Source organism: Heterodontus francisci, chromosome 5 (assembly GCF_036365525.1).
Source record: "Heterodontus francisci isolate sHetFra1 chromosome 5, sHetFra1.hap1, whole genome shotgun sequence".
In the NCBI taxonomy this organism is placed as follows: domain Eukaryota; kingdom Metazoa; phylum Chordata; class Chondrichthyes; order Heterodontiformes; family Heterodontidae; genus Heterodontus; species Heterodontus francisci.
In genome coordinates this window covers 171,696,990-171,723,172 of record NC_090375.1, presented here as the reverse complement: position 1 = coordinate 171,723,172, position 26,183 = coordinate 171,696,990, and the positions used below count along the sequence as shown (strand labels likewise).

At 43.9% G+C, this 26,183-nt stretch overlaps 1 long non-coding RNA gene across 3 annotated transcripts in view; it reads left to right on the top strand.

Annotated features, from left to right (window-relative positions):
- Nucleotides 1-3,010: 3,010 nt before the first annotated feature.
- LOC137370134 (uncharacterized) overlaps nucleotides 3,011-26,183 on the top strand; it is a 73,056-nt gene continuing 49,883 nt past the window's right edge. For all 3 annotated transcript variants that reach the window (XR_010975086.1, XR_010975085.1, XR_010975084.1), the window contains exons 1-3: nucleotides 3,011-3,103; nucleotides 23,796-23,904; nucleotides 24,266-24,357. This is a non-coding gene — a long non-coding RNA (uncharacterized lncRNA). The remainder of the gene's footprint in view (nucleotides 3,104-23,795; nucleotides 23,905-24,265; nucleotides 24,358-26,183) is intronic.

The following is a 26,183-nucleotide window of genomic DNA, read 5'->3' as shown; positions in this document are numbered from 1 at the left end:
CAGATTGGAGGCCGGTGACCAGTGGTGTGCCGCAGAGACCGATCACAGTAGGTTGTCAGTACATTTTTTGCTGAGTAATAGTCATTTTGCTCAGGCATAAGTGTCTTAAAGATATCTTTAATTCTTCACCTCCTTGTGTTGTCTGTGATTGCGAAACCTGCCATCGAGCCTTCGAAACGTCACAGCCACTTTCGCCAACGTGGGGATACAGATGATGGCTCTGAATGCACATCAAGAGGTGTTAATTGGGCATAGACAACGTCATACTGATCAGCAATGCAGTGATAGTGCAGGATAAAGGATCTGCGATCACATTCTTTTCAGAGGAAACTTCTCTGCAATAATCCAAGATTTTTTAAAAATTGGATATTGGTTATTCTGGAGGGATCAGTGTGTGTGAGTATATACTGTACAAGTTTCCTGTGTGTCACTAACACAGTCTCCAACTTAAAATGCTGCCTTCAGAAAAGCAGACAAAAACTTTCCAAAAATTTCACACCTGAAAGCAATGTTTCCTGTTTTTCACTATCGGTTTTCTATTTACCTTGTCACCATTGTGATGTTCTCGGGATGGAGCAAAGTTAGCTGAGTTTAGTAAGAAATATAAGGCAGAGATTGAGACAGTGTGATGTTGAACATAATGGAGTCTTCTTTATTCTGTCCTACTTTCACTTTCTCTTTTAGCTCCCTCTGCTGGCTCATGTGTGCATGGTAGTCACAAGTGAACAATATGTACAATGCAATTTCAAAACATAGAACATAGAACAGTACAGCACAGTACAGGCCCTTCGACCCACGATGTTGTGCCGAACCTTTAACCTACTATAAGATCAAACTAACTACCTACCCTTCATTCTACTATCATCCATGTACCTATCCAAGAGTCGCTTAAATGCCCCTAATGTATCTGCTTCTACTACCACCACTGGCAGCGCACTCCACGCACCCACCACTCTCTGTGTAAAGAACCTACCTCTGACATCTCCTCGAAACCTTCCTCCAATCACCTTAAAATTATGCCCCCTGGTGATAGCCCTTTCCACCCTGGGAAAAAGTCTCTGACTATCCACTCTATCTATGCCTCTCATCATCTTGTACCCCTCTATCAAGTCACCTCTCATCCTTCTTCGCTCCAATGAGAAAAGCCCTAGCTCCCTCAATCTTTCTTCGTAGGACACGCCCTCCAGTCCAGGCAGCATCCTGGTAAATCTCCTCTGCACCCTCTCTAAAGCTTCCACATCCTTCCTATAATGAGGCGACCAGAACTGAACACAATATTCCAAGTGTGGTCGAACCAGGGCCTTATAGAGCTGCAGCATAACCTCGCGGCTCTTAAACTCAATCCCCATGTTAATGAAAGCCAACACACCATACGCCTTCTTAACAACCCTATCAACTTGGGTGGCAATTTTGAGCGATCTATGGACATGGACCCCAAGATCCCTCTGTTCCTCCACACTGCCAAGAATCCTGTCTTTAAGCCTGTATTCTGCATTCAAATTTGACCTTCCAAAATGAATCACTTCACACTTTTCCAGGTTGAACTGCATCTGCCACTTCTCAGCCCAGCTCTGCATCCTGTCAATGTCCCGTTGCAACCTACAACAGCCTTCCACACTATCCACAACTCCAGCAACCTTCGTGTCATCGGCAAACTTGCTAACCCAGCCTTCCACTTCCTCATCCAAGTCATTTATAAAAATCACAAAGAGCAGAGGTCCCAGAACAGATCCTTGTGGAACACCACTCGTCACCGAGCTCCACTACAGTGAAAAGTTAGAAACAGTGGAGGTCCAAGGAGACTAACATGTACAAAAAATAACCAAAAAGACTAATACTGGTCTTTATAGCGAGAGGACTAGAATAAAAAGGGGTAGAAGTCATGCTTCAGCTATACAAAACCCTAGTTAGACAATGCCTGGAGTACTGTGAGCAGTTCTGGACGCCACACCTTAGGAAGGATATATTAGCCTTGGAGGGAATGCAGCATCAGTTTACCAGAATGGTTTCTGGACTCCAAGGGTTAAATTAAAAGGAGAGATTTTACAAACCAGGGTTGTATTTCTCCAGAATTTTGAAAGTTATCCCTTTACACAGAGAAATGTTTCCTCAATTCACTCCTGAATATTTAGACTATTACCCCTAGTCCCGGACTCCTCAACCAGTGGAAATAATTTCTTTGTATATACCTATTAAGGATCCCCTTAATATCTTGAAAACTTCGATCAAATCTTAGTTAGTTAGTTAGTTAGAGATACAGCACTGAAACAGGCCCTTCGGCCCACCGAGTCTGTGCTGACCATTAACCACCCATTTATACTAATCCTACACTAATCCCATATTCCTACCACATCCTCACCTGTCCCTATATTCCCCTACCACCTACCTGTACTCAGGGCAATTTATAATGGCCAATTTACCTATCAACCTGCAAGTCTTTTGGCTGTGGGAGGAAACCGGAGCACCCGGAGGAAACCCACGCAGACACAGGGAGAACTTGCAAACTCCACACAGGCAGTACCCAGAATTGAACCCGGGTCGCTGGAGCTGTGAGGCTGCAGTGCTAGCCACTGTGCCACTGTTCTCACACCAAAGGCTAGATTTTAAGACCCCACCATCGAGATCGGCAGCGAGCTCAAAAAATGGCTAAATAAATCTTGTGGAGGAGACGGGCTGTCCTTCTCCAGCAGTGGTGTCAGCCTCCTCTGCGCAGGCGTTTTTAAAGGGCAGCTATCCCTGCCGCCCAATTTAGATTTTTAAAGTCCAAACCCCCAAAATTAAATAAATAAATTTCTAACTCCCCTTTCCCACCCCCCAATAGCCATTACAATAACTATTTGCCCTTCCTCCCAAAACACTTACTTTTAACATTTGACCTTCCCCCTCCAAACTGCACAAAGTTTAAGGTTCAACCCTTCCCACCATTTCCTACACCTCTCACATGTTTATTTGACCCTGTCTGCCCCACCTCCCGCATTGACAAAGTTACCTCCTCCACCCCCCCTCCCCACCAGTGCGGCATCGCGTTTCCCAGACGGGGATCTGAAGGCGCAGGCGTGCTGGTCGCTGTGACGTTAATCGTGGCAGGCCCTCAAGATTGGAGGTAAGTGTATGTAAATTCATTAATTTTATTCATTTGCATATTTAAAAATTGTGGACCCGTCGCCCAGCTGCAGGGGGGCCGCCACGGAGATTCGCTGCCGCCGGGAGGATCAGGCCGGGCCCTCCCAGCATCCAGGTCCGTGGCAGGCCTCATCCGGAGCCATCTTCAGAACCCTCACCCACTACAGATCACAACACCGAGGGTTTGTGAAAATTCAGTCCTTTGACTTCCACCATGAATTCCTCTCTCACTAACTTTCTCCCTTCTTTCACAAATCCCCTATTTTAGATGGTCAGGGCTGCAGAGAGTTAAGATTGTGATGTGTACAGTTGATTTGAATCACAGAGTTTTGCTAAAGGAATAATGGATGCAGATCATTGAGAACATCTATATTCTCAATCATAAATAATGAACCTAATGTAATCCTGTATTTCCAAAAGAACAGGGTAATGAGAAAGGCAAAATGCCATTGAGTTAGCAGGTGCCTGGTTTCATTTGTTTTAATGAACTGTTAATTTTTGTTCATGACAGTAAATGATACAAGTGAGGAAGAATCCAAGTGAGATTGATGCTCATGTAATTATAATGATGAACATACCTGAACAAGACTACAAGCAATTTACAACTAATTGTGCAATTTAAACTGATATAGGAGAACAGATGGTGGTGACATCCAGGATAATCAACCCCACATTTAAAATGAAAGTATATTAACACAATATATAGGGTAATGTACAAACTACACATTTAAGGCATAAGTATAACGCTATGGAATGTGATCTCCAAGACTACAGTTAAAAATCATAGAATCCGATATAATAAATGAAACTTGACTGAGTCATTGCAAACTATTGCACCATATTGTATAGGGGTGGAAGGTTATTGGGGGTAGGTGGAAATGCGGAGTAATCAGTTCAGCCATGAACTTATTGAATGGCGGAGCACGCTCGAAGGGCCGAGTGGCCTCCTAATTCGTATGTTCAAATTGTTCAGTGCCCATATTTTAAAACTTCCATTTGTACAAGTAAAATTATACTTGTGAAACAACATTGGTGAACAGGAACATTGTATGAAATAACTTTACTAATGTGTACTGATTACTTGCCTTGCAATACAGTGTAAATTATAGTCGCTTTGTATTTTTTCAGTGGGTCTTGTATCTGTAACTCTTCCTGTGACACCATCTAATCCAGGGCTTTATATACTTCTGCAGTCGCCACAACTTGTGAATCAACTCTCACTGGCTCTTACAATAAATAGTGGCCAGTGGGTAGATTGGTTCAAAAAGATGGGGGATCTCTGGAGGTAACAGTGCAGAGGTGGAAAGATAATGCTATGGCTACAATCAGATAGATAAGTCAACCAAGTGACTCAAGTTATAAATCCAGAACGAAAGCAAATTTGTAATTGCTTTAGTTAAAATTATTGCTGATAAAAGGTGATAATTTCATAAAACCATATATATTTATTAAGTATATATATCCATAATGTATAAAGCATAATAATTTACAATCTGAATTAAGAGCAAAATCTTTACCATTTTTAGGCTATGTGTTAAAATTGAGCAAAATCTACTCAGTCGTATATTGGCTTAAGTGTGTTTGACTGCTATTCAGTTTTCAGTTGAATAATGACTCTGTTTTGAACCTTATTGTACTCTTTCAGGATTGTGGATGACTGTAGTACGAGGAGGGGAAATGACTCTTCATCCTGTTAAGTTCCTTGTTCCTCTTGTTCCTTTTTATTCATTTTGCATTTTATAGCTTCTATTGATGCTTGCAGCTTTAGGTTGTGTCTTCTTATTCTTTATCTACCCTGTCCCCACATCCAATCTTAAATCAAAACTTCGAAACTTGGACTATTTCCTTGCTCCCATTACCCATGGTAGTGGGCTATGGAATTCCCAAAGTGCACAGTGTCCAGGCCTGGGACTACCAACAGATCCGGGGGGCCATTTTTATATTGTATGAACTACAAACTTCTAATGGGCCCTCTAAGTGCCAGAGAGTGGATTGAGAGAAGATACTTCTTCAAATAGTTTCTTAAAAGCACCCGATTTATCATTGGACGTGAGCACAGCTCATTTCTTCTACTCCTTCAGTAGGTTTATTTTCTGACAACAATTATCTGCTATGCTCAACTCAGAATCAGGCTTTACTATTTGTAACCCACATCAAATGTAGCCATTCTAAGTTTGCATAATTGTAGTATTAGTGTGAAACCATAGTCAACTCCAAGGCAACCTCCAAGCTCTGGAGACGTAGGTAACAATTTGCTGGGCAAGTTTGGTGCTCATTTACCGATACTCAGGGAACGTAATACCTTTTCAGTAGATGAAGCAGAAACTGCCTTCCACTTTCACGTGGATTTAGAATTGTTGTAACACCTTTTTTGCTAGTGTTAGAGGCTCAACAACAGCAATTAAACCAATAATTGGGAGGCGGATTTAATTAAGTTAGTTGTAGCCATGCTGCAATTTTGTCAAAGCTATGCACACTTGGAGCTGTAAATCACGTTCAGAGTGGGATTACATGAGGTACACAATTTGACAGGTCCAGCAGGGGGGATAGCAACATGCCGTATGCTGTTATTTTGCAGCTCTCATCCTTTTGAAGAAGGAATGGGCTAAATGGAGGATCAGGTACAATCCATTAGCCATTTTATCCAAGAGCATCTTGGGCTAAGATGAGAAATCACATACACCTGCCGAGCTGATATACGGTCAAGCAGGCAGAATCATCAGAACAACCCTGAGGCCACTTGGAAGATTATACATCATTCAAGGAAAAGTTGTCTTTCTCCGTATTAGCATTATCTAAACCTACTGTTATACTAAATTCAGAGTCAAATGAACAAAAAAAAAGCAGAGGGGCCAAATGTAAATTTGATGCTTTAAAATAAGTTAATTGCATGAATCTATGTGCTGATGAAACTCATGAATTCCTTCACAACTTGCACCATGTGCCTTTCGAGGTACACTGTGATCTAGCCTTCTGATAGCAGTGCCAGTGGTTGACGATGTTTCATCCATAGGAATTTCTAATTTGGGTGGGGAATCAAGAACACACCATGCTGGTAGAATGTTAAGTAATAAGTCTGTTGGGCTAGCACCCATACGAGTGCTGTACACATCAGGCTGAGGGCACTCTATTGGTGGTAGTTATCGGGGGGAACAGGTTGCTAGGCACAATATGGGACAACCTAACCTTGCCCGTGAATTCATTTAGAGAGCTAGTTCTATTTTAATTTTTATTTGTACATACAGATTGACAAAAAAGCTGAAACTTCATAATTTGTAATTGTAAAGTTGTAATTTATGCGTAAGTGTATTGTGTATAAAAATAATTTATGTGGGAAACCGATTACAAAACAGCAATGTGATAAGTATGAGATTCAAGGTGGAATTTGCTGATCGTTTGTCCGAAATCTTTGAGGACTTGCCCACCAATTCATGGACAATTGTTCCCTTTTTGGTTGTGTTGTTTTTGCTGTCTCTGTCGTGATGAACAATGAGAAAACCCTGTATTGTTGCTGTGTGCTGTCAATGTCTGAACAGAAAGGTTAAAAATATTCCCTGTACACGTACTGACTCCTGTCATAACTCCAGTGGAAATACCAGAAAAAAGCAGGAATCCATGTGAAACAAAAGTTTTCACAAGAATTGTGAGGCAGATGCTATTTAGTCCACAGCCTCAAATAGCTTATTAGGACATATAAATGTCCTGCTTTATCTGAATGGGAGAATGGACCTTTGTTAAAAAAAACTAAGGATTTTGGGGAGTGAAGGTGTTACTTGTGCCTCATGGTGTGGGAGTTCCTGGTCCTTACAAGAGGCTGCACTCTGCCACCCTTGAACAGGCCAATGCTGCCAAGAGGACAGAGCAGGGGGTGGGAGTTCCTGGTAGCCTGACTAAGAAAGAAGCCAAAGTAACATTAGCAGCTGGTACGCCAAGAAAGATGAAATATACTCGCTTCCAGGTAAGCCTGGACAACCAGAGAAAGAAGAGTTTAAAACAAAAATTATGTAGGGTGCTGTGGTGGAGCTCTTGCGATTATCAACCCCCATATCCATTCATAGGCCACAACCAGCTATCACAGTAAATATTGGTAAATTAACTTTGTTTACATATAGTTTAAACTGCTTCAACTTTAGGCCATCCAAGAAATTTTGGATGTGAATTTTTCGAGTGAATCAATTTTCTGTGAATAAGAGCTCTGGAAATCATTGAAAAAAAGGGAAACCTCAATATTACTGAATGTTCAACTTAACATTTATGCCCATGTTCTCCCGAAATCATCTTACAGCCACGACGCTGATAAAGCAATCTCCAATAAGTGCATCTTGATCCTTTCATTATATTTTACCCAAAAGAAAGTGAATCAGTGCTTGTACTGATGAAAGAATCAAAGGCACAATAAGAACCCAAAAAATAAAGGACATCGGGGCCGGATTTTCGCTCGGGAATGGGAAACAGGAGTCAGGACTGTTTCTGGGTCACAAACATGCTCCTGGAGAAGAAGCTGTTACGCTTTGGGATTTTCACCGAGGCAGCCCCTTAATTGGCATGGACACAAAGCTGGAGGGCCAATCAGAAGCCTTCCAGCTTGAGAGGGGCAGCAACCTGCAATAGATGGTAAGTAAGTGAGAGGCTGTGTCACCATGGACGTGCCCTCTTACCAACTTTTTAAATTTTTAAATGAAAACAGATACAGCAGCCAAGCCACCACTGTGGGGGAGGGGAATCCCTCTACAGGGCAGTCTTTGGCTGCTCCTGCACCCAGGCAGGCAGGAAGGGCCTCTCGGCCTGCCTGGAGTGCTGGCCCCTCTGCCTGCCACTGAGTGCCCTCTACCAGACAGTTGAATGATCCCCCGTTGTTTCAGGAAACTGGAAGCTGACTGGAAAATTCCAGTTGGCCTCCTTTAAGTGTGCTTAACAAGGCTGTTAACGAGTCTAATAGGCTGCCTGCTTCATGGGGGCGAGTGGCCATGCCAGGTCCGATCCTATCTTGGCAAAAATGGTCAGCGTTGGAAACTGGTACACCGGCTGCCCCTGGTATTTTCGGGCCCCATCCATTTCCATTCCTGTCTTCAGTTGTTCCGAAAATCCAGCTCCAGATCTCTAGAGTAACGCACCCCATTGATTGATGCTCACACAGCAAACTAAAAGCTTGTGAAACACAATAAATGAGACACAATAAATGAGAGAGTCTGTCGGCAGAGGAGGCTGAGCCTGTAGGACTAGGAATATGGAAAACAATCAGTAAGGCCTTAGCCCGGCAGCTTAAATATAAAATAAAAACAGAAACAGCTGGAAACTCTCAGCAGGTTAGGGAGCCTCTATGGACAGAGAAACAGAATTAGCATCTTAGACTTTTCATCAGCTTAAATGTCAAACTGGAAACAGCAAATGTAATTACATGTACTGAGTGGGGAAAAGGTAGACGAGAGGGAGATAAGCTGACCAATAAGATGCTCCAGTAATGTCATGTGGTACTTGGTTGGTCTCAGTCCAATGGATGAATCTAAGACTAGGAGAAAATCTTTAATTTATTGATATTAAATAAAATTTCAGAAGGATCCAATGATGAGATTAAAAGAAAGCAATCCAGTCTGTGGGCTGCAAGAATTCTTTGGCTAAGGGTGGATTTACTATGTAAGATTCTGAATAGTGAACGGGCATCAGGCACAAAATAAGTTCCTGTGGAAACATTCAGCTTGTTTCACTCTCAACCAGCCACATTTCCTCCATTCAAGATTGTCCAGATTTGAGATTGGTCGAGTTGGAGACATTATTGGGGATCCTGAGACCCACAATTTGTTAATGGAATAGTTTAAAATAATGTGAAATGTTATTCAAATCATGTATTGAACATTTTTATAAATAACCACTTCCCACTGCTCTCACGCTTTCCCTTTTTGTCCTATTCTTGTTCTCTTCTTTGTCTTCTTTCTTTCTCATGTCCTATTTTATTTTTTGTTCTTAATATGCCGTATTTGCTGTGGCAACCTGAAGAGCAACTTCCACATGTGAAAACATTGCTGTACTACCACTAGTATCCAGCAGCTGGCAAACTTTCAGCAATACTTGTCAGCTCCACGCCAAAGTCAAGCTGGCTGAAAAAATAATGCTGTCTGATATTAATGCGCAAATCAGCCAGTAATTTTGGTGAGGAAGAGATACCCAATGAATCTCAAATTGCCTCAAGTTACTGGCCAATTTGCACAGCTCCATCATTAGCTTTGGGAGAACATTGGATGTGATAAACATAGGGAGAGAGGAAGTATTAATGGGATTAGCATCCTTGAAAGTTGATAAATCACCAGGGTGAGATAAAATGTACCCCAGGCTGTTAAAAGAAGCAAGAGAGGAAATAACAGAAGGTCTGACCATCATTTTCCGGTCCTCACTGGAAACAGGTGTAGTGCCAGAGGAATGGAGAACTGCTAATGTTGTACCTTTGTTTAAAAAGGAAGCGAGGGATAGACCGAATAATTACAGGCCAGTCAGTCTAACCTCAGTAGTGGGCAAATTATTGGAATCTATTCTGAGAGACAGGATAAACTGTCACTTAGAAAGGCACAGTTTACTCAAGGATGGTCAGCATGGATTTGTTAAGGGAAGATCTGGTTTGACCAACTTGATTGAATTTTTTGAAGAAGTAACAAGGAAGATAGATGAGGGTAGTGCAGTTGATGTGGTCTACATGGATTTTAGCAAGGCTTTTGACAAGGTCCCACATGGCAGATTGGTTAAAAAAATAAAATCCCATGGGATCCAGGGAAATGCAGCAAGGTGGATACAAAATTGGCTCAGTAGCGGGAAACAAAGGGTAATTGTTGACAGGTGATTTAGCGACTGGAGGGCTGTTTCCAGTGGCATTCCATAGGGCTCAGTACCGGGTCCCTGCTTTTTGTGGTATATATTAACGATTTGGATGTAAATGTAGGGGGCATGATCAAGAAGTTTGCAGACAACACAAAGATTGGCCGTGTGGTAGATAGCAAGGAGGATAGCTGTAGGCTGCAAGAAGATATTGATGGTCTGATCAGATGGGCAGAAAAGTAGCAAATGGAATTCAACCTGGAGAAGTGTGGGGTGATGCATTTGGGGAGGTCAAATGGGAACTGAGAAGTGTAGAGGAAGTGAGGGACCTTGGAGTGAATGTCTACAGATCCCTGAAGGTAGCAGGACAGGTCGATAAGGTGGTTAAGAAGGCATATGGAATCCTTTCCTTTATTAGCCGAGGTATAGAATATAAGAGCAGGAGGTTATGTTGGAACTATATAACTCATTGGTTAGGCCTTGAGTACTGTGTGCAGTTCTGGTCACCTCATTACAGAAAGAATGTAATTGCACTAGAGAGGGTACAGAGGAGATTTACGAGGATGTTGCCAAGACTGGAAAAATGCAGCTATGAGGAAAGATTGGATTGGCTGGGGTTGTTCTCCTTGGAACACGGAAGATTGAGAGGAGGTCTGATTGAAATGTACAAAATTTTGAGGGGCCTGGATAGAGTGGAGGTGAAGGGTCTATTTACCTTAACAGAGAGGTCAGTGATGAGGGGGCATAGATTTAAAATGATTGGTAGAACAATTAGAGGGGAGATGAGGAAATGTTTTTTCACCCAGATGGCGGTGGGGTCTGGAACTCACTGTCTGAGAGGGTAGTTGAGGCAGAAACCCTCAGCTCATTCAAAAGGAGTCTGAATAAGCACCTCAGGTGCCAAAGTCTGCAGGACTACGGACCAAATGCTGGAAGGTGGGATTGAAATAGGTGGATCGTTTTTCGGCCAGCACAGGCACGATGGGGCAGGTGGCCTCTTTCTGTGCCTTACACTTTCTATGATTTTATCATTCTAATAACTTCTCACCCTCAATCTTCCCATAAGTTTCATGAAGTTGCTGCATTTTCACCTTAATTACCCATTAAATATGCCACAAAAAGTCCAGTAATTAACGGCAAAAGTGATCTTTTGACAACTTGATAATTGTTAATGACTGCCAGTTAAACTTGCTCGCCCAGAAAGTAAACAATTATAAGCGTATAATCTAATTCCTTCTGTTTGTGAATTATTTTAGGAGATTTTACAAATGTTAAATTTAAAATGTTTTACATTTTTATTTCTTACTTTTTCTTTCTGTGTTTTTTCTCTTAATCCAATCTTTCTTTCCCTCTCTTTGATTCTCTTTCTGTTTTCTGTGTTTTCAGGATGTCTGTGTTTCTAATAAAGTTGACAACTTTATGTGTCATTAATATGTGTAACAGCACTATTTCCTGAAATCATTGGCTTTGTGAGAACATATTATTAAACTATCCTTCACACTTTATCAACAATGTCAATATGCAGTTGATTGAAGATTGGTTAAAGGAAGGAAAACAGACAGTAGAAATAAACAGGTCATTTTCAGGATGGCAGGGTGTAACGAATGGAGTGCCACAAGGATCCGTGCTAGGGCCTCAGATATTTACAATCTATACCTTAGATGGAGGACCAAGTGTAATATATCGAAGCTTGCTAATGATACAAAGCTAGGTGGAAAAGTAAGCTGTGAGGATGCAAAGAAACTGCAAAGGGATATACACTGGATAAGTGATTGGGCAAGAAAGTGATGGAGTAAAATGTGGAGAAATGTGAAATTATCTATTTTGGTAGGAAGAATAGAAAACTTGAATATTTTTTAAAAGGTGAGAAAGTTTTAAATGTTGGCATATAGAGGGATTTTGTACATGAATCATAGAAAGTTAACATGCAGGTTGAGTAAGCAATTAGAAAGGAAAATGGTATGTTAACCTTTATCACAAGGGGGTTGGAGTATAAAAATAAGGAAGTCTTGCTGCAATTCTATAGTGCCTCGGTTAGACCACGGGTATTATTTTCCCAACTTAGTCCCTGGCCAAAATGTGGCACCATCTGCGGGTTGGGAATCCGCTGACAGCTGGAGCAGTCTTTAACTCAGCCATGGTATGGGCATCCTGCTTCTGGGTTCCCCGGCCAATCAGGGACGGTGGGTGGGATGACACATCCATTCTGTCAAAGGAAGGATCGCTAATTAAAGGGACAATGACATGGGTTATGAGGCCTCACCAATACTTAGATTTTTGAAGTTGCAGCAGCCACAAGAATGGAGAGGGGAGCTGGGAGGATCTGAGGGGCTGCAGTAAGGACAAGAGGAAGAGGACAACTTCTCTAACCAAGCAGATGTAAATGGAAGTGGCTGAGAAAGCCAAGAACAGAAGTGTGGTTCCTCCAATCTGGAGACAGTGCACCAAGAGGATCCAAACCTCAGGAGGGGATGACAGATGAGTGCTATAACACTGTCAGGTGCCAAGCTCCACACTCTGACTTGCCCTGCATCCTCCTGCACAGGACTCCTCAGAACAACACACCTTGCAGCTCCACTCATTCCTCTTTCTCCAGGGATCTCCTTACATCCCCATCTGAGCAGCCAACATTCACCCACATCCTGTTGCCCTCTCGTGCCTATGCCTCAGAGTCACCCTCCACAAATGTTGTTTTTCCCTTCTCTGTACACAAGCCATTGCGAATACTCCTGCTTCTCTGCTTTCTCTCCTTGGAGAAGAGAGCACAGAACTCCAGGGAGAGGCAGAGAAGGGGAGATCCCTGCAGTGATAGTCATCTTGATGGCCATTGGCAATGCGTGCCCACCTGGTTCACTGGGAAGGAGGTCTTGTTCCAGGAGGCTGCAGATATTAGCAACAAGCAGCATGAGAGCTGAACTTCCTGAGGCACAGGTGCTCAGACATGTCGAGAGAGCTGATCCTCTGCCTGTAGGTCCTGTGTTGGGGGGGGTCATTGCCTCCTTCCAACTGGATTTTGGTATCCGTTCCCTCTTCCCTGTGGAGGGTCATGCGGTTGAGGAGAAGGCAGCTTGTGCTGCTGCTGGTGTTGTTGGTGGTGGTACTGCTTCTTCATCAGAGGTGCAAGGTAGAACTGCATACTCCCTGCATGCACCCAGACCTGCCTCCCCCTGCCTGGGAAAGATCCATCCCACATCTTGAGTACTGTGTACAGTTTTGGTCTCTTTACCCAATGAAGGATATACTTGCCTGAAAGGGGGCACAACAAAGCTTCAACAGACAATCAGCCTCAGCTGAAAAGGCTGCCTATGAGGACAGATTGAGCAGAATGGTTCTATATACTCTGGAGTTCAGTAAAAAGGAGGGACCTCATTGAAATGTATAAAATTCTTAGAGGGCTTGACAGGGTAGGCACTGAGACACTGGGTTGAATTTTCCCTGGCCCCTGGAGATGGGTTAGGAGGTGAGACTGGGAGCAAAGTTGTACAATTGCATGTCAGGTCGGCCACTCAAGATGCTTCCTCCTCCAGGCAATCTTACCGGAAGCGCGGTCATTTCAGAGTCTACCCACCTGGCAGTGGTGGGTAGCTGATTAGGCCTATTAATGGGTTGATTGGGGAAAAGATGATGGTGCTGCAAGATCTTTCCAATGGCAGATGAGCCCCCCCCCCCCCCCCACACTGAAGCTTGAGCTTTTCATTTAATTGGAGGTAGCAGGCCAGGGACCATCAACACCTCCTCTCAGTCACTGCAGCACTGACCCACTGGGATCAGAAGGTCACAGCTGCAGCCATGGGCCAGCTTGTTGACAGATTCCCTCTCTACAATGGTGGCCTGACTGCTGTGGCCTTGTGAGATTTTTAATTTTTCCCATTGCTGCAGAAAGCGCGTCCAATTTGTGGCACCCTCGCGGTCTCCTGCCTACCTCAGCAGCACCCATCTCTCCCGGTGGAGCTGCTAGCTGGACATTGCTGTGAGCTCTCCTATTTACCATACCACTTCCCCGGTTTGCCTGCCATACTTAAATGCATGGGGTTTCCAGAGGTGGTTTCTTAATTGGCTGTCTCTGGGAAGATTGCGACTGATGTCCAACCGTAGCCATTTCTGGTTCTCAATCCAGAATTGAGGCTAATGCTGGGATCAGGACCCAATCAGGAAAATTGCTGTTTCTCCTGGGTGGAGAGTCTAGAACTTGCCATCATAGTCTCTGGGTAAGGGATTAGCCATTCAGGACTGAGATGTGGAGCAATTTCTTCCCTCAGAGGGTTGTGAATCTTTCAACTTCTGTACCCCAGATGGCTATGGATGCTCTATCCTTGAGTATATTCAAGACTGAGATCAATAGATTTATGGGCACTAAGGGAATCAAGGATATAGGGATAAGGTAGGAAAATGGAGTTGATGTAGAAGTTAGCCATGATATTGAATGGCAGAGCAGGCTCGTGGGGCTGTATGGCCTATTCCTGCTCCAATATCTTATGTTCTTCGATAGGCTCCTGCACATGTGCCTTTTGTTTAGTCATCGCTACAATGGACTTCAGTGTGTGGTAGTCAGCTGGTCAGATGGTAATCATAAAGCACATGAGGAGAGAGTGAACCCAGAGTCCAGGCTGTTCAGAGTCCCACTTGAGGCCCAGACCTGTCATAGGAGCATGGGAGCGGAAATGGGCAGTTTGGCCCCTCAGGACTATTCCACCATTCTGTTTGATCATGACTGATTTGTACCTCAACTCCATTTACCCACTGATAGGTAGTGGAAGTTGCTGAAGCCAAGTTTATAGATAAGTTTGTGATTTATTTTATATGTTTGTATCAATGATAACTTTTAATTTTTGGGTAATATTATAGAGTGAATGAGGAATCATTGTAGCACCTGTATCTCAGATTACTTTGCTGGATTGCCATGTTCGGGGTGGTGGGGTGGGAAACTGGGAATTGGGAAGAAATCTTCCCAGTTTTGAAATATAATTGGTGAATAGCAAAAATAGAAAGCAACCAATTATAAAGGAGAACAATACAGAGGCTAAAGCATGTAACCAATGATGAATGGCTAAAGGGAGGTCTGATAGAGGTCTTTAAAATTATGAAGGGGTTTGATAGGGTAGACATAGAGAAGATGTTTCCACTGGTGGCGGAGTACAAAAGCAAGGGTCATAAACATAAGATAGTCACTAATATTATATTCCCAAAGGCCAGTTGGTGAAGGATAGAACTAGAGCCAATCTTTACACACTTTTATAAGCATTTATTTACAGAGTTAACACAACAACCACAGTTTCAGTCTGTGTCTATCTATAGGGGTGCAGGTGAATCTCCAGTTAATTCCCGCCACTTGCACACAATTAATATACAAATAATAACTAATAAATCCAATAGAAAATTCAGGAGAAATTTCTTTACCCAGAGAGTGGCTACAGTGTTGAACTTGCTACCCCATGCAGTAGTTGAGGCAAATAACATAGATGCGTGTAAGGGGAAGCTGGATAAGTACGTAACAAAGGAATAGAAAGATATGTTAATAAGGTTCGATGAAGAAAAGGCAAAAGTTAAAAAGATGAAAAAAATTCAAGGGCAAGTAGTTTCATTGGAGCAGCAAGAAGTTACAACTGAATTTTGGCATTCAGAATTTCTGTATCAGAATCAGTTTGCTTTTTTTTGGCAACTCTTGTTAGGTTGGAAATTGATTACTGTAATGCTTATGTACCATCATAAGATACCATGCCTCAAACAATACTATTGAACAAGTGTTGGTAATGTTCATAATACTACACTAATTTATAATATTCCTCATTGCACGCTTCCTGAACACCAGCAGACCCTCCAATGGTATATTGCTCACTGAGTTGGAGGAAGGATTTCAAGGCCTGACAGAGGGTGCAGAGAGATTTACTAGGATAATGCCAGCGATGAGGGAAGAGAAGCTGGGATTGTTCTCCTTACAGCAGAGAAGACTAAAGTGATTTAGTAGAGATGTTCTGTTATGCAGAGACACAGGAGATCCTGGGGTTGCTCTCCTGACAGGAGAGAAGGTTAAGAGGAGATTTAATAGAAGAGTTCAAAATCATGAACAGTTTTAACAGAGTAAGTGTGGAGAAGCTATTTCCACTGGCAGGAAGGTCAGTAACCAGAGGACATCAATTTAAGGTTGTTGGCAAAAGAACCAAAGGGGAGGTAAAGCATTTTTTTTCGTTACAATGAGTTATGACCTGGAATGTAGATGAGTTATAATACAGGAAGGGTGGTGGAAGCAGATTCAATTGTAACTTTTTAAAGGCAAGTGGATATAAACTTGAAAAAGAACATTTTTCAGACTTACGAGCCAAGTGCAGGGAGGAGTGGGGCTAATTGGATAGGTTATTCAAAGAGACAACACAGACACAATGGACCGAATGGCCTCCTTCTGTGCTATATGATGCAATGGTCTGACATAGGATGGGGAGGAGGCTTGTGTGGAGCATAAACACTGGCATAGACCATTTGGGCTGATAGGCCTGTTTTTGTGCTGTAAATTCTTTGTTTATTTCATTCTATGCACATTATTTGACACTGAATTTACCCATTCTAATTTAGTCCTTTTTCTGTTTATTTCTCAATACTTTAATCTCATCTGTTTGTCCCATTGTTCACCAAGTTTCCAGACGCTATTTCCCCCGTTATCAGCTCGCACTTCAGCAACTTTGTGTGCAAAAATGTTTAAAATCCAAATGTGCAATTGTAAGTTTAACTAACGGGCAATGCCACTTGATGCCCCACTCCAGCAAAATCAGGCCTATTGTTTCTGAGAATTAACAAATAATATATCAAAGTGATGAAATGTTAAAAGTCAAGCGCTAATAGATCAGAGTAAAAACAGCATTAAAATTGTCACTTCATTTACTGTTAATTTAGATTAATTGCAATGTTTTAATTAGATTCCATGAAATAGTAAATGTATATTCATCTTTGTGCGTAACCTGGGTTCTTACCTAAGCTTTAGTTAATAGAGGTATTTAGCACAGCTACATAATTTAGATGTCCCTAAGTTCTGCATCACAATCGTTTTTCTGGAAGTACAACTGAGGTTTACTGCGGGGAGAACTTGGATAAGACCAGGAAATGTTATGGTGTACGATTAGCCCATGCCCGCTCATAGCATTGCAGGAAACATATTGAATTTATTCTGCCTGCTCTTTTAAATGGTTTCTGCAAGCAGCCAGCGTTACCCACACTGGTCACTGGCTGCACGCATCATCAGGGGCCTGACATTGCGAGTGTCCAGTGCTACTTAAAGGCAGCCTGTACCTCTTAAAGTGGAATTCCATTGTGACAGCAACAAATGTTAGGAGTTTATTTAAACCTGACTCAGTGCTGTGATACTTTGAACAATGGCTGAACATGGGATAGAGCGTGCACCAAGGTTTTCAGACACTGCACTGTAGGTCTTGGTGGAAGAGATGGAATGGAGGAGAGATGTCCTCTATCTGCATGGGCAGGTGGCCATCCAGGCATATGCTAAGGAGGCAGTGGGAAGAAATAGCAGCGATAGTCAATGCCAGGATTGTTGCTTATTGAACATGGATACAGTGCAAGAAGAACTTTAATGATCTGAAATGAGATCTCAAGGTTAGTGGCTTCATCTTCAAATGTCATATCCTACCAACTGCACCACTAGCCTCACCTACTGCTTGATTCACTACATTCCAGACATCCACCTACCACAATCGCTATCAATCAAATCTCAACCCTTCAATTCATATGCTTTACCTCACCCTCACACATTTAGCATTGTTGCAAGCCTCACACCCACAACTCACAGCTTGTGCACACTGGCAGCAAATGACACCCAAACATATTACACAACATTTACTGACACACTTCCAGAACTATAGGGCTGAATTTTACAGACACTGGGGTGATGGGATTAAGGCAGGGGCGGGAGTGGGGTGGGGGGGGGGGGGCTGCTAAAATGGCCGGGTAATGCATCGGAATCGATCTCTGATGTGTTCCCACCATCAGTGAATTTTTCTGGAGGTAGTGGGTGGGGGGTTTGGGAGCACACATTGTAGCAACAGGCAGGCAATTAGGTCTGTCATGCACACAGGAGTGCAAGGATACAAATTATGGACAAAATCTGAAGAATTGTAAAAACTGACTTTGTATTTTTAAAACTGGACTTTTCTTTTAAAAAGTGAAAAATGCTCTAAATTGGCTGCCAAAGGACAAAGGACTTGGTCTTTGTATATTCAAACTGTCTGACAGGGACAAAAGAAAATCTTCAAAGCTAAGAGGTGTCAATTGCACCCATCCTACACCCATGCTAATACATTCCAGAATTGAATGTCATCTTCTGAAACAAAGAACCTATGAAGTAGCCACGTCCTGGGTCATTGTATGATCACCATGGGGAAGAGACCAAATCATCTATGACCCAGAGGCGAGAAGTAACATAGCTTTACCTTAAAAAGCAGCTTAGAGAGGGACATCCAAGAAGTAAAGGCAGCATCTTGAAGCTTGTTTCCAGAAAACCAGAAGGCATATGTCCTGCTGTAGAATTCTGCATCTACCCTATACAGCAGTGAAGTAGAAGTGATCCATTGATTTCAACTGAACTTTCAACCAAGAGAGAAATCTACAATCACCTCAGGCCTGCAGCCAATGAGAACTTGATTTCCAAGAGAATTCAACAGGTTTCCCATGACCTCCCCGCAAAACCTACCCCCATTTATAATCGCTTACCCCTTCTTTCCTCTCTCTCTGTCTCTTCTTGTTTTTTTGTGTGTGTGTGTGTGAGCAAATGCATGAGTGGATGTGGTTGTGACAATTTCAGAATTATTGATCAATAAACAATTGATTTTCTGTTTTAAACCTACAAGAAAACCTGTTGCTGTCTGTTTATTTGACAAATAAAACACCAAGAGGTTAAACCCTAATAAAAAAACACACTTGCTACCATCAGGTAGGAGTTGAACAGTGGGAACCACCCAAACCTCATCACATGGCCCTAACAAGCCTGTTAAGAAGCCAATTGACTGCAATTTTGAGCTGCTTTATAAATTTTACTGGGGTCTGCAGGGATTCAGTGGCTTGCCAGCTGTAAGGAGGCAAGAGCTTAGCAGCAGGTGAGTGGTGGCTGAAACTGGAAGCCATTGAGAGCAATAACATTTCAAAACAGGAAGGGTGAGAGGCAGGAAATCATGGAAGGGGGAAGCTGTAGGTACTGCCAAGCGGGTGTCCTCATTGGAAGCAGATTATGGGAAGGGTCTCTCCAAGGTGTTACTTATGCATGCTGAGTAAGGGGAGGGAGAGACTTTCAGACCTGAGAGCAGCACTTAGCAATGGGTCTCAGCACTCAGATTTTGACTCCTCCAGAGAGGAGGAGATTGAGAGAGAGAGACTGGTGCTGGCACAGGGAGTGGGGCTACATCAAGCTGGTCATAGATGCCTTATGCCAGAGGGCAGGCCAATACATAGGCTTTCGCACAGACCAGGACAGTCAGGCCGACAGGGCCGTTGGATTCGGAGCCATAACTGTATTCCCCAGGTGCAGGGGGTAATCAACCACATGCATGTGGCCATCAAGGCTCCCACAAAGCTGCCTGGTGCCTTCATTAACAGGAAGGGGTTCCACTCCTATGCGACCACCGCAAATGGATCCTGCAGATGTGTGTCAAGTTCCCGAGAAGCTGTCATGACTCTTACATCCTGAGACAGTACCAGGTGCCTCAGCTTTTTAGGCCACCTGAATGACTCGGGGGATGGATATTGGATGACAAGTGCTAAGACATGGCTCCTTACACCTGTGCAGCACCCCAAGACAGAGGCAGAGGACATCTACAACTGGTACCACGCAACTACAAGGGCAACCATTAAGAAGGCTGTTAACCTTTTGAAAATGAGATTCCAGTGCCTGAATAGAACTGGTAGAGCCCCAAAAAATGCATCATCAAGGGTCTGACGTATCAGTGGTGGTATGCTGTGCATTGCACAACTTGGCACTCCAGAGGGGAATAACCTTGGAAAATGAGGATCTCCTTGAGTACATACATATCTCCTCCTCCAAGGAGGATCAAGTGGATAATGGCAATGCACCTGAGGTGGTGATGCCAATGGCCAGTGATATGCATAACAGGGAGACATGCGAATCACTCATACAGGCATGTTTCTTCTGAGCCTACCTTAAACGCCTATTTAAGCACTTCAATTATCCCCCTGACACAGCCTTGTTGGCCTTTCCTTGAATGCTCTTACCATCTCAGTTGACCCATCATGACAGGATGCTAAGGCATACACTCAGCATTTCCCTCACACAATGTAGGCCTTCTCCGTACCTCCTTCTCAAGAGATCACCAACTGGTGTTGACCCAGTAGTGCAGAATTGAGCACTGGAGACCTCAGCTGAAGAAAAACATCACCTTTCATTTTATGCATTGAGCCAAACCATCGCCATTACACAATAAACGATCACCCAATGAGACCCAAATGCAAATAAGTGGTTTTCCATGAATGCTTAAGGGGGTTCCTACATTGTGCTGTCCTGGGCCATGCAGCTGAGGTGGAGGCAGGCTTCTTGCCTTTCTGCTACAGTGCTTTAGATGACCGTAGCATTCTTCCTCTGGGTGGCTGAGGCCTTGAGGGCCCTGGCAACTGAATGGCCACCTCCATATATTCAGGAGCCACCTCTAGCTTCATGAAGCTTTGGTGTCACCGTCAAAGGGGCTGAGGAGTTGCCGCTTACACCAGGAGCACTCTGAGAGAAGCCCCCAGGGGATTCAGGCAGCCTCTCCTCCACCCTTTCAAGGCCTGCCAGCACTTCCCTGTGCTGCCGGAGTGCTTGAGTCCGTGGTGAGGGGTCCATGTGTCTCCAGCCCAACACTCCACCCATCACTCCAGACAGCTCATGGATGAGACGATGGTATGCAGGTCAGCACCTACGTCCTGCATCCACTGTGTGGTTGCTGCATGTGGCTCTCCATGAGGGTTGACACTCTCTCGATGGAGGAGGCCATGTGCTTATAAGCCAGTGACAAGGCACCACTCATGGCATGGATGGACTCCTCCATCATCTGCACATGGGTGTGAACAACCCCTGGAAATCCTGACTGATTTCCACACATTGCACACTGCAGCTCCAGCAATCTGTCATTGATGATGGCTTGTGAGGCTTACCATCTCCTTGAAGCTGAGCTCTGCTGGGTCCCTCCTCAATCCTCTGATTGGGAGTAGTGGAGGTTGTCACTGCCTGCGTTAGCTGCTCGCTTCTGTGCCATGCACACCTGCTGGTGCCACCTGTTCCTATTGCACTTTAATGGCCATCGATGGTGGTGGAGGGTGCACTAGGACGATGTGACAATATATCCTCAGATAGTTGCTCCTCCATTCAGATCTCAAGAGGGAACTGTGCCCTTGTCAGTGTCTCATCTGCTGAGCGCCCTGAAAGAGAGACAAAAGTGATGTTAGGGTGCTGCACTTTCTACCAACTCTTTCTGCCTGTCATGCATCTGCAGCTCCCAGTGTTCATCACTGGCCACAGGTGTGCCGTAGGTAATGCATGTCATAAGGTTTCGTGGATGCTTTCATGAAGCAACTCACTCTCTTTAGCCTCCAAACCCGCCTCAACCTCAGTGACAGGCTGCCCTGCTGCAATCCCTCTAAGCTCCAGTTCCTCCTCCTCCATCGACATCAATGTCACGAGCAGTGGCAATCCTCCTTCAGTTCATCTCCATTTCCTAGTATTGTGAGCCTACTTCTCCTACAAACACAGACATATACTTTTTAAAAATTCTGTTATGGGCAGGTGGGAAATGGTGTGGCTGACTTTCACTTTACACCTCTCAACTGACCGCAGATCGTGGTTTTTTTTTAAACTAATAGTGTTTTCGTCCTTGAGTGTTTCAAGGGTCAAATAAACAGACAAACGACGGGTTTTCTTGTAGGTTTAAAAAGAAAGATAACTATTTATTAAACAATACCTGAAAATGTTTGCAACCTTACTCACTCACACAGGCACACACAGAAGAAAATATAGAGATTAGAGGATAGCATGCATTTAAATCCAATTGTTGTGAAAAGAGTTTACTTTGAAACCTTCTTGATTTTCCAGGAGGAATTTTTAACAGGCTTGATGTTACTTGTCTTGGTTACTGAAGTATTGCAGATTCCTTTGTTTAAGATTCAGTCAAAGTTGGTGGATAATTTTGCTAAATGTTCTCAGATGGGGAGTTTTCAAGGTCACCTTTGGAGTCTTTGTTTTGGTGGTTTAAAGATGTTAAACGAAGGGTCCTATTCTTGGTTGGAAAGGATGTCTCAGTTTCCTCACTGTCTGGCTTTTTTTCTCTCAGAGAAGTTTCTTTTTTTTATGAAAAACTCTTATCAGGCTGGGATTCTGTCAGGTGACCATAGATGCTCTACCCTGGTGTGTCATTCAATGTCGTTGAATGTGGGGTCATAGTTATACAATGGGGTTGGAATGTGTTTTTTCTTGATAAAGTGGTGTTATTTACCACCTATTATCTTGCTTTGAATCCAGAGTCTCCCTGTCTGTGAAGGTCTTTGTCGACACAATTCTTGAAGATAGGAGCCCTTTAGCATTGAATGGATTGTTTAGCATCTTAATGTGCCTTCCCCAGGACAAGTCCAAATGTGATGATGAGTTTAGTCTCCAGCAGTCATGATGTATATTTACTTTACAGGAGAGGTCACCTGACCTCTTACTCCATCTTGTCTGCAGCAAAATGTTTCCTTTTTTGGAGTTTAATTCACCAGTTCATTTTTTACATAATTGCTCATCCATAATTGCTCCAGTTCACTTTAGTTCATAACTGTTGCTTTTGTGAGTGTGAAAATTCATTCATGGGATATGGGCATTGCTGGCATGGCCAGAACTTGTTACCCATCCCTAATTTCCCTTGACAAGTGAGTGGCTTGCTAGGCCATTTCAGAGGGCAGTTAAGAGTCAACCACGTTGCTGTAGGTTTGGAGTCACATGTAGACATCACTCTTCCTGTATGCCACTCTGCCTCTAGTTGCAGCCGTTCTTTGCCTTTGACCCTTTCTTCCTCTTCCTTCCAGTGCCTCTTTGGTGATGCCTTTTAACCCAAGTGCAGCCGCCCCTTTAAATATGGCGACAGCTAGTCAGCAGCCAGGACTTCCTCCCACTCTGCCCCTATTTTTGACCAGCTCCCATGCCTGCCAGTTGTTAATTAAACGTAAGCGGCAAAATTCACTTTCATGCCCCACCTCCTGCCTGAGTGGCCATGTGACTCGATTTGGGCCCCAATGTCGGTAAATCTTTTCGTTCGGTAAAATTCAGCCCATAGAGTGGTGATATTGGGGAACTTTAATTACCCAAATATCGATTGCAATAATATTAGAGTAAAGTGTAAGGAGGGGAAGGAATTTCTGAAATGTGTTCAGGAGAACTTTCTTGACCAGTATGTTCTCAGTCCAACTAGAAAGGAGGTATTGCTGCATCTGGTGCTGGGAAATGAGATGGGCCAAGTTGCATTTTATTATGGCATAAAGGGTCCTGAGGGCAGGCTGGAATGTGAGAGGAGACATTGCCTTGGCCCTCCGTCAGACCTCCCCAAAGCCACTTGATGATGGGTAGGCCGTGATGATGCTCATCGTCGGGGACACCGCCCCTTTAAGGGATGAGCTAAGACCTCCAGAGTTGCTGGCCAATCAGATCTAGCCAGGGTAAAATGGAACTAAAGTTTGACAGTAAAATCTGTTACAGAGCAATGGGTGACCTTGAAGGGAGATTTTGGGATAAATTGGGGAAATGGGACTCACTGGATTGCTCTTCAAAGAGCTGGTATGTACATGATGGGAAGAATGGCCTCGTTCTGTGCTATAATGCCTCTATGACTCTATAATTTCCTTCTTTCTTGCAGCAGAAGGTGACACATAACAGCAAGTAGCTGCAAAGAACAGGAGGAAGGTATGCGTGCCTGCATGTTGTAATTCCCATAGAGGAGACAGTGCTGGACATCATGGGAAAAGGTATTCGTGAGGCACTGGGCACTGGCAGTGCTAAAATAATTAACACAAGAACATAAGAAATAGGAGCAGGAGTAGGCCATTCGGCCCCTCGAGGCTGCTCCGCCATTCAATAAAATCATGGGCTGATCTGATTGTGACCTTAACTCCACTTTCTTGCCACCGCCACACCGCACCACGCATCCCCCCCCACCCCCATCCCCCCCATAACCCTTGACTCCCTTGCAGATCAAAAATCTATCTAACTCAGCCTTGAATATATTCAATGACCCAGCATCCACTGCTCTCTGGGGAAGAGAATTCCAAAGATTAACAACCCTCTGAGAGATGAAATTCATCCTCATCATAGCCCCTTTCATTGCAGCAGCATATTCGGAAGCAGAGTGCGAGCGAGTGATCAGCTGGGAAGCAGCTTATTCGGAAGAAGAGAGTGCGAGCGAGTGATCAGCTGGGAAGGTCAGTTTCAACTTAAAGTTAATTTCCTTTTGTTTCGGCGGACCAGGGGGCTGCTGGGTAAGTAAAAACCTATATATTTGGGCCGTTTCTGAACCCGAGACACTACACATGTAGTGTCTCCCACCTGCCCTCCTCCTCTAACCAAAAAAAAAGGACTCGGTGGTGTGTGTCGATAAGGTAAGGCTTTTTCTATTTATCTTTTTTTTTATCGTGTGATTGGTAAAAACTTTTCGTTCCTTTTTCATTTATCTAAGTTAAGACTAAATTAAGCTTAAGATTAAAAATGGCAGGAGATCTCAGACCCGTGTTATGCTCCTCTTGCTCAATGTGGGAGCTCAGGGACACGGCTGATGTCCCTGACTCCTTCACGTGCAGGAAGTGTGTCCAGCTGCAGCTCTTGTTAGACCGCATGACGGCTCTGGAGCTGCGGGTGGACTCACTTTGGAGCATCCGCGATGCTGAGGAGGTCGTGGATAGCACGTTTAGCGAATTGGTCACACCGCAGATTAGGATTGCTGAGGGAGAAAGGGAATGGGTGACCAAAAGGCAGAGAAAGAGCAGGAAGGCAGAGCAGGTGTCCCCTGCGGTCATCTCCCTCCAAAACAGGTATACCGTTTTGGATACTGTTGAGGGAGATGGCTCACCAGAGGAAGGCAGCAGTAGCCAGGTTCATGGCACCGTGGCTGGCTCTGCTGTTCGGAAGGGCGGGAAAAAGAGTGGAAGGGCTATAGTCATAGGGGATTCGATTGTAAGGGGAGTAGATAGGCGGTTCTGTGGTCGAAAACGAGACTCCCGAATGGTATGTTGCCTCCCAGGTGCACGGGTCAGGGATGTCTCAGATCGACTGCAGAACATTCTGAAGGGAGAGGGTGAACAGCCAGTTGTCGTTGTGCACATAGGCTCCAATGATATAGGTAAAAAACGGGATGAGATCCTACAAGCAGAATTTAGGGAGTTAGGAGCCAAGTTAAAAAGTAAGACCTCAGAGGTAGTAATCTCAGGATTGCTACCAGTGCCACGTGCCAGTCAGAGTAGAAATAAAAGAATAGTCAGGATGAATGCGTGGCTTGAGAGATGGTGCAGGAGGGAGGGGTTCAGATTTTTGGGACATTGGGACCGGTTCTGGGGGAGGTGGGACTATTACAAATTGGACAGTCTACTGGAACCAATGTCCTTGGGGGTGCTTTTGCTAACGCTGTTGGGGAGGGTTTAAACAAATGTGGCAGGGGGATGGGAACCAAAGGAGGAGGTCAGTGGACAGTAAGGAGGTAGTAACTAAAGCCTGTAAGGAACTAGCTAATGAAGTCAGCGTGACTAAGGGAAAGAGTAGGCAGGGAGCAGATGATGAACGCAAAGGGACTGGTGGTCTGAGGTGCATTTGTTTTAATGCAAGAAGTGTAGTTGGTAAGGCAGATGAACTTAGGGCTTGGATTAGTACCTGGGAGTATGATGTTATTGCTATTACTGAGACTTGGTTGAGGGAAGGGCATGATTGGCAACTAAATATCCCAGGATATTGATGCTTCAGGCGGGATAGAGAGGGAGGTAAAAGGGGTGGAGGAGTTGCATTACTGGTCAAAGAGGATATCACAACTGTGCTGAAGGAGGGCACTATGGAGGACTCGAGCAGTGAGGCAATATGGGCAGAAATCAGAAATAGGAAGGGTGCGGTAACAATGTTGGGGCTGTACTACAGGCGTGAGATAGAGGTACAAATACATAAACAGATTATGGAAAGATGTAGGAGCAACAGGGTGGTGGTGATAGGAGATTTTAATTTTCACAACATTGACTGGGAATCACTTAGTGTTAGAGGTCTAGATGGA